Source organism: Podarcis melisellensis (assembly GCF_964234715.1).
Source record: "Podarcis melisellensis genome assembly, chromosome: 7".
Lineage (NCBI taxonomy): Eukaryota > Metazoa > Chordata > Lepidosauria > Squamata > Lacertidae > Podarcis > Podarcis melisellensis.
In genome coordinates, this window is record NC_138539.1 from 38085716 (window position 1) to 38099621 (window position 13906).

The following is a 13906-nucleotide window of genomic DNA, read 5'->3' on the forward strand; positions in this document are numbered from 1 at the left end:
TTTGCAAAAAATCAATGAAATTTGCAGGCACAGGAGCCCTTCAGAGTGTATTAAACCTACCAAATTACAAGCAAATACAACTAGGATCTTTTGTGTTGAGCACTTTATTAAAAGTTTGATGACGACGACTTTCTTTTAAAAGGAAATATCTATAGATTTTTTAAATTTCTAGCAGAATTAGATGAAATTTGCAAGCAGATTTGACCCTTTGGAAGAGATTGATCCTACTTAATTTTGAAGGATAACTGCTTTGGTTTTCCTGCAAGGGTAACCTTTACAGTTATGGGATGGATAAAAATTATTAATTTAATCTCACCTAGTGTTTTGTAAGTAATTGTCCTGAAAATAGTGGGCATGAGAGGTAACACTGAATTATTTTATAAACCATTCACAATTAACACGAACTCTCACAACCTCCCCTGTCAAATGCGTAAACCTTGGAGTTTGGAGTTTGGTACTGGGGGAAAATAAGATGCATCCCTAACTTCCCTATCAGCTACCTCTGGCTCCTCGGCTCCTCAGGAAGAATCATCTTATCATTAATATTCTAATGTTAAATATTTATATCCAGTTACAACAAGTTCTTTTTCAGCGACTTATCCATCAAGGAACAGAGAGCCATAAGAAATTCTAATTTTCCTTTGAAAGCAACAGAGCAAACCATCTCCCATGTTTACCAGGTTTGGGTAGGAGGGACTTGGATTGGACAGAGGTGTTCCTCCCCCCAGCTCTATTGGGCAAACTGGCCAGCTGCTGCATGCTACTGGTTCAGAGCTTTCCGTTCTGCCTGCTGAACTTTTGGGTGGGCAGAAGTGCTGGTGGTGGGTATGCTGCTGGTAATAGCCTGTAGAAAGCTCCAAAACAGGGTGTTCCAGAGGCTGGGAGGGTTGTGGCTAAGCCATCCTGGGAGCCATTAGATCCTGAGCTGATCCCACTATTGTCATGTTATGATATCAGACCTAATCTGTGCCTGATCACTATACCAGTTGCATGTTGGCACAGTGATCATCCTGGCCTTGTTTTCTGATCATCCATCATCACAGGAGGGCTGCAGATGCAGTAGTGGCCTCACCATTCCATGAAGAAGAAGAAGAAGAAGAAGAAGAAGAAGAAGAAGAAGAAGAAGAAGAAGAAGAAGAAGAAGAAGAATAGTAGTAGTAGTAGTAGTAGTAGTTTGGATTTGATATCCCGCTTCATCACTACCCTAAGGAGTTTCAAAGCAGCTAAAATTCTCCTTTCCCTTCCTCCCCCACAACAAACACTCTGTGAGGTGAGTGGGGCTCAGAGACTTCAGAGAAGTGTGACTAGCCCAAGGTCACCCAGCAGCTGCATGTGGAGGAGCAGAGATGCGAACCCAGTTCCCCAGATTACGAGACTACCGCTCTTAACCACTACACCACACTGGCTCCCTTGCCAGTCAGCAGTGGGAAGTTTTATTTTCCCCTAACAGGCAATGATAAGCACCTCTCTTACGTACTCAGAGAAGAGGGGAATGTGAGTTGCCATATTACCCCGTGGATGTATCTGTAAGGTTTTGGGTTTTTTTCCATAACCAAATATAACATTCTCAAAAGACACAGAAACTTCAGACCCAGTCCAGTGCACACATCAGCTTGACAACTTGGGAAAGCTTTGTGTAAAAAGATGTGGGCAGGGCATATTGATCTAGAAGAAAGTGAAGACTTTGTGCACAAATGTTTTGAATAATATACCCAGACAGGGCAAGAGTGGCCTTGGCAGCATTCAGCTACTACCTTTAAAAAGCTCATTCATATCAATGAATCACACTCTACATAAGCATGAGGCCATTTTCAGCATTAGTTCAATTCCCATTCTTACGTCCTTCTTACATTTCTCATGCCAAGAAATAAACAGCAGCACAGCACTGAAGTTACCTGTCTTGCTAAAGTTAATATTCATAAATATGATGCGTCATTAATATAGATATTTCAGGAATATATCAGGTGTGAATCTGTATTTCTGAGGGGTCATCTACTTTTCTCTATCTGCATATTTGGCCTTTCATGAGTTACAACATGCATAACTGACATACAACACATTTTATACCCACAGTATCCAAGAAGCAGAGGGTAAAAGCAAGTCCAGCAAGCCAAAAGAGGGATAAATTAATGAGAAGTAGACCTATCCATCAGACAAAGCACTATGAGAGAGACAGAAACAGAGATTGGTGCAGCATGCACCTATGTGGAAACCACATGAAGTCCTCCTCTCTAATCCCAAATATCTGTGGACTAACAGTGATTAGTAATGGAAAGGCATTCTCTATATGAACAGATGCATTCTCTTCATAACTATTGGTCACATATGTATTATTGATAGTCAACATTCCAAGACATTCAAAGTATGTTCTTCTGGGGTGAGCCATGGTAAGTCCTAGCTCAGAAAACTAGAAAACAATAGAACAATATATGAATAAGCAAAATGTTTGTATAAAACACACTATGTGAAACATGTCCTAATTACTTCAGAAATACAATGCCATCTTGTCTTCAACATTAAATCTTGATTTAATGTCACTATAAAGCGTGGCCCACAAATAGCATCTAGGTGAGGCTCATCTAAAAATCAATGTAACTTCTAATTACTGTGGCAAAATGCACCCAGTCAAAAAGGAGGGGAGGAATGCTTCAAGTGATGGTGTCCCAGTAGACATAAATGTAATGTTAACCAGTACTCTTGACTATCACATCTGAGAAATTAAAATATTGGCTGAAAGGATTGACAAACATACAAATACACCCTTGGAGTTCCATGAGTTAGACAAGTTATTCTAGAATTGGACAACATGTGAAAACGTGTGTGTGTGTGAGAGAGAGAGAGAGAGGGAGAGAGGGAGAGAGAGAGACCAGCATGAGTTACAGTTGCTGACAAGGATCACGCAGCAAGAGGGAAATGTGCTGCAAGCACCAAGAATTGAAAGCACTGAAAATATAACTGGGATAGACTCCAATTCAGACACAGCCTAGAGGGACAGGGCTCAATGAACATACACATGATCCTCTTGACCCTTGCTGTCACTGAATATGGTAAACAAACAAACAAACAGGCTGTGGAGTTTGAGTGGCCTTTGTCATTTCACTGTTTACATGTACCATTTTAAAACTAGTTTTTACACATTCCCGAAAAGAGGGAAAAAAGAAAAAGAAAGATACTACAGCCTTTAACCTTGAGGTCATAGTTAATCCCACACATTTGGGTCATAGCTGAAACACCAAAAAACAAAACATATTTCCCCAACTTTTAGCACTTGGTATCCAATGTATGTGATCCAAAGAAATATGGAGTCCAAAGAAGCTTCAGAATGCTTTTTCTTGAACTCTGAACACTCCTGTGTCAGATGGAAAACATATTTTAAAATTCACGTGATTTTCAAAACAGTGTTTCAAAATTCAGGTGAGTTGTTTGCAACATGATTTGGGTGTCCACAAATAAGTAATAAAATTCAACTAATCTAGAGCAGGCATGTCCAACAGGTAGAGCGTGGGGTGTTCTTTGTATATCCTGGTTGATCTCTGGCCCCTCAGTGACCTTTTTACAAAGAAAGCAAAAAACTTTGGCTTCCTAAAAAAAGCTCCATAATTTTGGTGAGATCACTGCCAGTCTTTTTACGACAATGGGTAGATCACTGCCAGTTTTTTTATACTGTGAGTAGATCACAGTTTATTGGGAGTTGGACGTCCCTGGTCTAGAGCAAGTATTTTAAGGAACTTTTTTGATTCTGGACTGTGTTATTTTCTTACAGTACAGTGGTACTTCGGGTTACAAACACTTTGGGTTACAAACACATTGGGTTACAAACTCTGCTAACCCAAAAGTAGTACCTTGGGTTGAGAACTTTGCCCCAGGATAATGAAAATCATGTGGTGGTGGTGCGGAAGGCCCCATTAGCGAAAGTGCACCTCAGGTTAAGAACGGTTTGGGGTTAAGAATGGACCTCCGGAATGAATTAAGTTTGTAACCCAAGGTACCACTGTAATTGTCTTGTGCTTTAACCTCTTTCCTAAAACATTATGGATAAGTAAAAATGTACAAGTCGAAATTGAGAATTACAGACTAGGAAAGCGGTTATTCTGACTTGTGAAAAAGAAGTTCCTTATATATTCAAAATAGATACATTTGTCTTCAATTCCATACACTACACTTATGCCATTCCATTTGTCATCCTTGCTTTTAACCTTTCCATCCAAGCATTTTCCTGTATTGTTCATCCCATACTACAATCCATGCAGGTTTAAACTACATTTTTCCAGCATCACAGTGTAGGACCTTCAGATGTACAATGAATGCATCCCACAAATCATTCATACATGTATAGAATGATTTGGGTCCTTCTCACCAGCATAGTCACCTTCCTTGTACCACAGCTGTTCCCTGTGTCATTCTAGTTTCTGTGTACTGATGCAAACATAGTCCTGGTTCTGATCATGCTTTAGGTGAGTAGGAATGAGCCCTGGGTTTACCTGCATGAAAACTGAAGCTTTCACTTTTTCCTTAAGAACAAACTGCAGCTCCTTGTTTTGCATCAATTCAGGGAGTTATGGTTTGTTCTGAAAGAAGTTAGTTTAAGAAAACCAGATTAAATTGCGATTTGATATCCAAATTAGTTAACTAAGGGCTTATCCACACTTCCGTTTCTCTGCCACTTTTCCCTGGGAAAACCCATGGATTAGTGTTGAATCAGAGCAAACGGCAATCTGGCTTTCTGTGGATTGCCATTAGTTCCAATTCATTGCTAAAGCAGGGGAAAGTGGTGGGGCAAACGGTAGTGTGGAAAAGCCCTTATCCTAGCAAACATGGGACAAGTGAGAAAGCTCTCAGACCCATGCTTTCTAGGCACAGGACAAGTGGAACTGTGAACGAACCCCCTCTTTAGCTAGAACAAACCTCATTTTCTTGTATGTAACATGGAACTGAGGTTTGTTCTAATGTGAATGCAGAAACTTATACTCTGCTCCTCTCAAGTTCAAAGGAGGGGGATTAATGGAGAGCATGTGAGCCTGACATTCACCATGGTTTGTTCACAATCATTTAGGTGGTTTAGAATTATCATCTGAACTGGGCCATAGTCCCAGCCTACTCTAATTTTTCATCACATCCTGCAGTGTTTCTTCGTGTTCCCAAAATATACACTCCAATCCATTGTTCTAGATTTCCCCAACCACAATACTAAACCACTGCTATTAAGCACTAATCACTATGACAAACTTTACTGAAATAGGTTCAGCTCAGACCTGAAAGAGAGCCTCTAATTATATGATAAACACCCTTATTATATCCAAATTAGGAATTTTATATTACTTAGGACTTGTTTGATTTTTTTCCAGGGGTAGAAAATGCTGTGCAGATCATCAGACACTATTACTAGCCAGTATTTCATTTGTAGAAATCTAGGCACAAAGTGGCATTGATTGTATTTTTTCCCTAGTCTGGAAAAGAATTGATTATCACTGACCTCATCTACTTGTGTCTAGGACATTGTACCATGAGCCTTTCCCACAACTTCATTATATGGTTCATTAACTTAACACCTTTATAATTTCCACATTCCTTGGTGTCTACTTTGTCTTGAAAAACCGGTGCTAAATTATTAGCTCCCTGTGCTTTAAACATCCCCACCCATTAAAAGTTGAATTCAGGAGTTTCACTCGTCCCCAACCACATCCTTTCTAGTCCCTGCTGTGTGTGCTGCTCCATGCATAGAAACCTCCCTAGTACTGCTCCCTCCCATCCATAGCCCTCCTGCACACAGATATATGCATTTGTATCAGGGTTACGTAATGCTGTTGAGTGTCTTCAGAGATTTACTGGGGATTCCATTCTGCCCCAGGGATTGTTCTCTCTTTGGTGCTACTTCCGTCTCATGCATTACAGCAGCAAGCCATTATTATTTCTAATTTAGATGATACTCCCCAGATAATGCATTGAATTGAGAAAGTCATGAAAATATTTTTCCTTATCAGTTTTAATGAACACTTTTAATTACTATACTTAATAATTTCCACTTTATTCAAAAATTGAATTATTTTATTTTAATTTTGCCAGGTTTCCCTTTTTTCTCTTCACTTGTTACCTGCTCTTTTATTTAGCATATAGTAACTTATTTGAGGAGCTTCCTCTAATATCAGCCCCTGCCACTTTAATATTTTCTCTTTTGTTTTGTTTCCCCCCACCTGTAAGACCTACAGGTCTTATCTATACTATTAGTATGATCTGATTTTGCACTGAACAAGAATTGAAATTCCACACACTCTTCACTCAATACAATTCGCAATAATCACATATGTTGAAGTTTTGAATACATTAGAATTAGAATGAAACAAACTTACTGAAGATAGATGGGAGGGGAACTAGGAGAACTATGGGGCCATGTGCAAGAACAGGAAATGTTCCTAACACAAATCACAGATCACTGTATGTCTTACTCATACAACATCTATTTCTGAGACAGTTTCAGACATTCACCCTAATGCAAAGTATCATGTACACTCATATGCATACATGATTTTCTTGTGAGCACAGGAAAATTATTCATTCATACACATACTACAAACACATTATTTTCTGCTCATGGGAATAAAGGAGAATGGGATGGAGAGAGAGAGAGAGAGAGAAGGAGAAGATAAAGGGACAGAGGAAAAGTGACAGAAAGATGGAGTGCCTTCTTTGCCAGCTGCTGCTGTTGAAAAAGGGAGCAACAATGTCAGGAGGAATTGCTGATGCACTAGCAGAAGCAGCCAGGAAGGGGTTGAGGAGCTCCTAGGAACTTGGAAGGGAAGGAGTCAGATTATGTGGCATTCTCAGTGATGCCCAAGTCCCAGTGATGCCCAAGTCCCAATTCAGCTTGAATTGGGGCTAGGGATTAATCAAGCTATTTTTGTGTCCTCACCCTGTCCCAAAAATGACTTGCTTTACCAAACACAGTTCAAAATGGAATGAAAGGATTCACAAACCATGATTGGTCTGTGCTTTAATTCATCATGCCCATATACAGAAACAAAATGAACAACCCATTCCCCTACTTTAGAAATACATGATAAATTTGAATCCATGAGTGGTCAAATTAGCAGTGAACTCTTGGTTTGTTTCCAGATTCAATTCAAGGTGCTAGTGCTAATTTTTTAAGACCTAAAAGCTTGTGACTGGGTTACTTAAGATTTACTTTCATATGTCCCACTGCACATGCTCTGTCATCATCTGTTGCCCTGCTCTAAATCTCTCACACCCTGAGGCACAGCTTCCAGTGACGAGGGCAAGGTTAGTAGTTCCTGTCCTTTGGAACACCTTACTAAGTGAGATGCGCCAAGTCCCATCACTGCACTATTTTTAGCTAGTTGGTAAAAAATGTGGCTGCTTATAGATGCATGTGGCTGATTGTTTAATCTCTGATGTTTTGGTTCTGGTGGTTGTTTTGAAATTATTTATTGTGGTTTAGATTTGATATACAGTGGGCGCTCGGGTTGTGAACATGATCCATGTGGGATGCACGTTCACAACCCGCAGCATTCACAACCCACAGCGACACGTCTGCACATGTGTGGGTTGCGATTCAGCACTTCTGCACATGTGCAAAGTGCGATTTAGCACTTCTGTGCATGCGCAACTGCCAAAACCTAGAAGTAACCTGTTCCGATACTTCCAGGTTTTGGCAGGTCCGTAACCTGAAAAAAAGCAATGTGAAGCGTCTGTAACCCGAGGTATGACAGTATATTGATATTTTGATTTTATAATGTAATGTTGCAATAGGAATATATTTTAATATGGTTGTTGCATTTGAATTCATTAGGTTCCCTGAATTTCTTTTGAAAATTGGGCAAGGTATACACTTTAAAATAAATAATTAACATTATTTACACTTGAGTGAGTGGCAGGCTTGGCCATCATAGCCCCTGTATGTACTAAATTACGCTAATCTGGCTATGGAGTTGTTGTTGTTGTATAGAAGCCACTTTGAGAAAGTATGTATGTATAAGTTAAGTAAGTGAGTAACTTTCAGTCTCAGCGGGGCTTTGTAATGTTCTCTCCACTATTCACACCCTGCCCCCCCCCCCGCCAGCTATACTATGCAGCTATACTGTACTAATTTCAGATGCAGATTTTTGCAGATATATTTGGAGGAAGCCATTCCCCACTCCAAATAACAGAAAGAAGAGGGGGAAATCTCTACTTCAGAGCTAGGCTGGGTAGCTAGAGCTTTCTATAGTGTGGTAGTGAAATATATATTTGTTGACCCAAAGAGAAGGACAAGAACAAAAGGAAAGTCAGTGACAGACCACCTCAAATTTCATTGGTGCCCTGTGCAACACCAAAATCTGGTGCCCCCTCGCCTCCCGTTCAACATCATAGTTGTGGTGCTTGCTACACGGACCCAGAAGCTCTGCATGTGGTGCGACCAAATTGGCTGTGCGCCCCTAGATCTGCCTTTGGGGAAGTGCAGGAAAGCAAATTTTAGCAAACAGGAAAAACCAGACAGCCTCATAAGGTGATGAAGTCTTCGTCACTGGAATTATTTAAGCAGAGACTGGATAAACATTTGTTAGGGATGCAGTGGTTGCAGTGGCGTAGTGTGGGGGGTGCAGGGGGGCCGGCCGCACCGGGCGCAACATCTGGGGGGGGGCGCTAATCTAGTGGAAGAGACTCGAGTGCTAAAATTCACGGGTTAGGGGGCACAAATTACTTGCCTTGCCCCGGGTGCTGACAACCCACACTACACCACTGAGTGGTTGCATCCTGCATTGCACAGGCGGGTGAATTAGATGACCTCCTAAGTCCCTTCCAACTCTGTGTTTCTATGAATTACTATTTTTACATTTGGTGGGAAAAGAAGCCAGATTAGGTAAAAATCAGAGAAAGAAATCCACATCTCTCTACCTTCCCACAAGATAGGAAGATGCCTCCACCTGCCTGCACCATTTGAATACTTCCAACTGACATCATTGCTCATGTTGTGCTTCCCAGAACCTTCATTGAAATAACTGCTTCTTCCGGCACTTGCTGAAAGCACATTTATGGGGTAGATTCTCATTTCCAGTAAGTCTGTTACAGCACACACAAGATGTGAGTTAAGAGTGCTGCATGTACATACACATACCATCAATACAACATGCATATATTTGTCAAAATATCCATAGCTTTATACTGAGAAATTCAATAGGAAGAGGACGATAAAAGATAAGAATAAACAATAAAATCCCATAAGGTGATAAGACTCTGACTCCCGGCTGAAGCAAAACAACTATCTGGCTGTATCAAGTATTCAGACTATAGCAGGAACATGAACTCCCTGATCACCTCCAATATCTGTTTCAACTTTTCGTTTGTGCATTCTATGCCAGAGTTCAGCATTGACATTTGTAGAAATGAGAGGCAGAACACAAAGAAGGCAGTTTTAATTATTATTCATAAATCAAGTGTCATCAGTGGCAGGCATCGCTTTCCACGCACCCTAGTAAAATGTTCATTTTAATCATTTTAAGTAGCTTTTTCACAGCATCACCCTGTGCATGCAACATTAAAACCCCCATTAATTCCCAATTAGTATGCTTTAATTAAAAATAACAATACATAACTGTTTTCAACAATAGCATTTATATTTGTAAAGAAAATTTGAACTTAGCTGTATTACCAAGAATAAATGGGTTCCAACAATTCAGTGGCTTAACAAATGTCACAATTATAAGTGAATTACATATTTTATCATGAGATTATATGAGAGAGCAAATATACCAAAGAACCAGCAATTTACATCTCTAGGAAAGAGGGGGAAAAATGGGGAAGGGGAACATGATATATCCTCTCTACTTCTGTCCTCCCTCCCCAGCCATCCTTCTGTCTCTCCTTGCAACCATTTCAACAGATGTCTCCTGCAGTTGCAGCTAGGGATGTCAGAAAAATTCTTCACATTTTTGCACAAATTCCATATTCATTCCATTTCAAAGTGTATCCTGGAACTAAAGTTCCTCCTTGTCTTATATACCCCATTAGTCTTTGAATGAATTTGGTGTGGTGTAGGTTATGTGGGCATTGTTGTTTCCAAAAAATATTTATTACCTTTAGTAACTGTGGCAACAAGTCACTCTTTAGTTATGCAACAGTATGTCCAAAAAGGGGGAAATGTCCCAGGCTATTGACTTTACAAAAGAAATTGGTTTGACTAAGATTAAAATAGGCACTGCTTGGACATGATTCCTTAGGTAATGAAAGTGTAATGAAGATGTCTAACCATAAATATGAACAGTGCAAAACATGCAGTTCACTGCACAAGGGCAGGGGAGGATAGACTTTTGCATGCAACACGGGACAACGAGAAAGATTCAGTCTATGCATAGGATGGTGGGATAGGGATTCACACATGCCTACTGATAGCCATTGAGGTGTCGTGCTAGAGGAAATCATCAGCCACCCCTGCAGGGCAATCAAGACAGGAGAGGAAAAGCTGCAGTTTGTTGTTACCTGTCATGAGGTGGCAGGGTGTGTCTCAGTCAGCACTGTGGAAGCACATGGTTGCTGTCCGACTAGCACCACCCCCTATGTTGGAAGCCAATTCTAACACTAGGAACTATTAGTCACTCAGCAACCATGCATTCACATGGTTCTGGATTCCTGATAGTTACTAGTAAGAATGAGCTTTGCTGCGCTGGATGATTGCTACTGGATGCCAGCCAGAGACCCACCTCACTGGCCAGTGCTGCTCTCTTGTTCTGTTAGTGCAAAGTACTTTTCACCATATCCTGTGCAACTTCCAAAGTTCCAAGTACATTAAGATGATGGGATAGAAGACCAGTGCTACTGCTGGGAAATATCAATGCTTGTCTCCTGAATTCTTGCTGATATTCTTCCTTTTCCACTTTCTCTAAATGACCCACAGCACCTCCAGCCCTACTGCTAAGGCCAGGAAATGTTAGCAGGCAAAACAAAGAAATGAGAAGTGACAAAACTGTTACTTTACTAGGCTTTGCTTGACTGTTAACTGCACCAAGTGCGGTCAGAAATAGAGCCAATATAACAACATCAACAACAACAAATGCTAGAATAATTTGTCTGCACATGTAATAATACATATTAAATATATCACATAAAACAATTTTCAGCCTAGATTTCCAATGTATCTACATGATTCTTAATAATATTTTTATTAGTGATTCTCATGTGCTTTACCAAACGGGGTCTAATATAGTATTATGTTTAGTTTATATACCTTTTGGTCCAAAATATCCTGCAACATGGAATGGATATATATATGAAATTTTAAAATGATGAGGAATGCCTACTTTTGAACCCCAAGCTTTGCCATATATCTGCTTTTCGTGTATTTTTAAAAAACAACTATTAATGCCTATCTTTGGTGAAAAAATGATAAACAATGTACATATCAAAATTCTAAAGTGTGTAAATGTGTGATTTTTATAGTGTTGATTCTCACGGTGGGAAAAGTAATAAGCCCTCATTTTTAAAATAAAAGCAGATATTCTGATAAGAATGAGGAGGCAATGCTAAAGTGTCTCAAAGGCTGCATGTAGTTTTCAATTCTAGCATTCAACAATGATGCCATCTTCTCAATATCATACAACAGTAGTGGGGAACCTTCAGCCCATGGGTCAAATGAGACTCGCCAGCTTTGGAAGGTCATTTTGGCTAACCCCATCTACATTTGAGATCAGATATGGCACATATTGAAATTTCAGTCCATGTCCAAAGGAATAAAAGTGCACACTTTCCCCACCCCCCTTGGAGCTAAATGTCAGTGCTTTTAAGATTTTGGTATCTTTTCCTGACACCTTGCTCAGTGGCAGGAAAATTTTAAAAAGTGCTGGCCTTTGACTTCAGGGGAAGAAGGGGTGTGAGCATAGCTAGAAAATGCTGGTGATTCTTTTTGTGTGTGTCCCTAAATTGAATTCAGAGTGGAGATGCAAAAGAACATGTTTTCTCTGTAGTTAAAACCTTGCTTTGCAGGTGTGGTTTGATTTGAAGAAGTGGCTACAAAGAAAGATTGTTCCTTTGCAACCACTTCTTGAACTCAAGATATGCCTGCAAAGAAAAAAGGAAGAATCAGGAGTACTCCCGATTCTTTCCTTTGAAGTCATGGTGGTGCCAGGTGATTTACAGTTGGCTGGCCCCACCCACCTGTCAAAGTGACCCACAAGGGTGGGGGAGTTCTGAATCCACTCCACTGGCTGAATCCAGTTCCCCTCCCCTGCTGTACAACCTTAGCTAGGGAGCACCCCTAGTTTAACAAATCATCACCTGGAAGTCCTGACGGTGTCCTAAACAGTGAGCTGCTTTGTGCTCACCCAGGTCACAATGCCCCTCTCTTTCTTCCAAGTCATGACACAACATTTTGAAATCAATTATCTGGATCACAGTCCAAATAACCAAAGTATGTGAGCAATAGGGTGTGGCCAGTTTAATAAAAAGATCTTTGACTAAAATAGAAGTAATGGAGATAAAGGTGGATGTCATTTTGGAATGAAGAAGTTCCATATTATGTTACAGCAGAATTTTAGAAATATTCTCTTCCTTCAGAAACATTATAAGAAAATATCCATGAACGCAAAGATTTATTGAAATATACCTTTAGTCACAAAGCCAGAATCTCCAATATTATCATCAACTGTAAGCTATATCATATGTTACTTTTTATATAGTTCTATATACAGGTTCAGATATACTTTAAAAAACAAATATCAATTATCAGTTAAAATTCACTGCAGCCATTCCACCTCAATTTTTGTAAATCACTAAAAACACTTGCTGTCGGAATTAAGTAAGACCACCAACCAAGATCTCCAGGAACAAAGTGACTATAGTCCTCTATTTTTAAGTGCTCTAACACTTTTTTACACATTGATTCAATCAGGCAGCTATGTACTCACCTGCAGTGTCCTTCATAGCTACTAAGAAAGGAAACCCACTGATCCTAGTCAGTCCCATAATAAAATCTGCAGTCATTTCAGCTGGATCACAATTTCAAGCTTAACCAAGGTTCTTGAATTCTACTTTGATCAAGTAGACACACACACACACACACACCTGAAGTTACATGGAGCCTTTTAAAAAGTACAGTAGTTTAATGCAGAGGTTAAATTAACATTTCTCTAAATTTGTCCAAATACTTTATTACACTTTAAAGTGAATACTAATTTATTATGACTATTAATTCCATTTGTTGGTCTCAAAGTGACTTAACAGGGTGCGCATACGAACACTTTTATTTCGTGTGGAGAACCAAAGTCTGCTGACAAACTCATCTTACAATACAGCCGGGTCCACCTTTACTCAGAAGTGAGTGCTAAGTAAATGTGCAGCCTGCAACACCTATTCAGGATTTTGAAACTACAGTCCTTTACAATACTCCTCTTCTCTAAACTTCTTGCATATACCTTTTCATAAGGTGACGTTATGGCACCAAAGCCATAGGACCCTTAAACAACTAACCATGTGCTTGTTCCCCATATTACTTTTTAACAAGTAACAGCCTCAGAAATAACGCCTTGTGGCTGAACAAGTCAATTGAAGCTGCGGCTGGAATTCGCGTGTGCTCCCTTTTAAGCAGACACATGGATTATCCTAGTGAGATGGTATTTCCGCTTCAGAATTTGGAATGACCCCACCCATTATTACCCGCCAAGCGCATCTCTGCTTTTAAAGCTCAGGAGACAAGCAGGGAAAGAGGCGAGGTCTCAGCATCACGCAGCCCAACAGTGCAAAAACTCCTAGAGTCTCCTAAGGGGCGTGGATGCCATCTCTCCATTGTGTGCCTATTCAGCCGCTCCTGAAAAGCCCTAAGTGGCAGCACGGGCAAGCCTTGACGGGTCAGTTAATTCAAGCCCGGGCGTTGACACACAGAGTTCAAGGCGCACGACCCGAGACAGTTGCCCTTGGAGAAGCG

General features: G+C 40.2%; 1 protein-coding gene across 2 annotated transcripts in view; it reads right to left on the reverse strand.

Moving 5' to 3' along the window:
- The window catches only part of XKR4 (XK related 4), a 133847-nt gene that overhangs the window by 117494 nt on the left and 2447 nt on the right, over positions 1-13906 (reverse strand). The gene's annotated exons all lie outside the window — the stretch shown is intronic.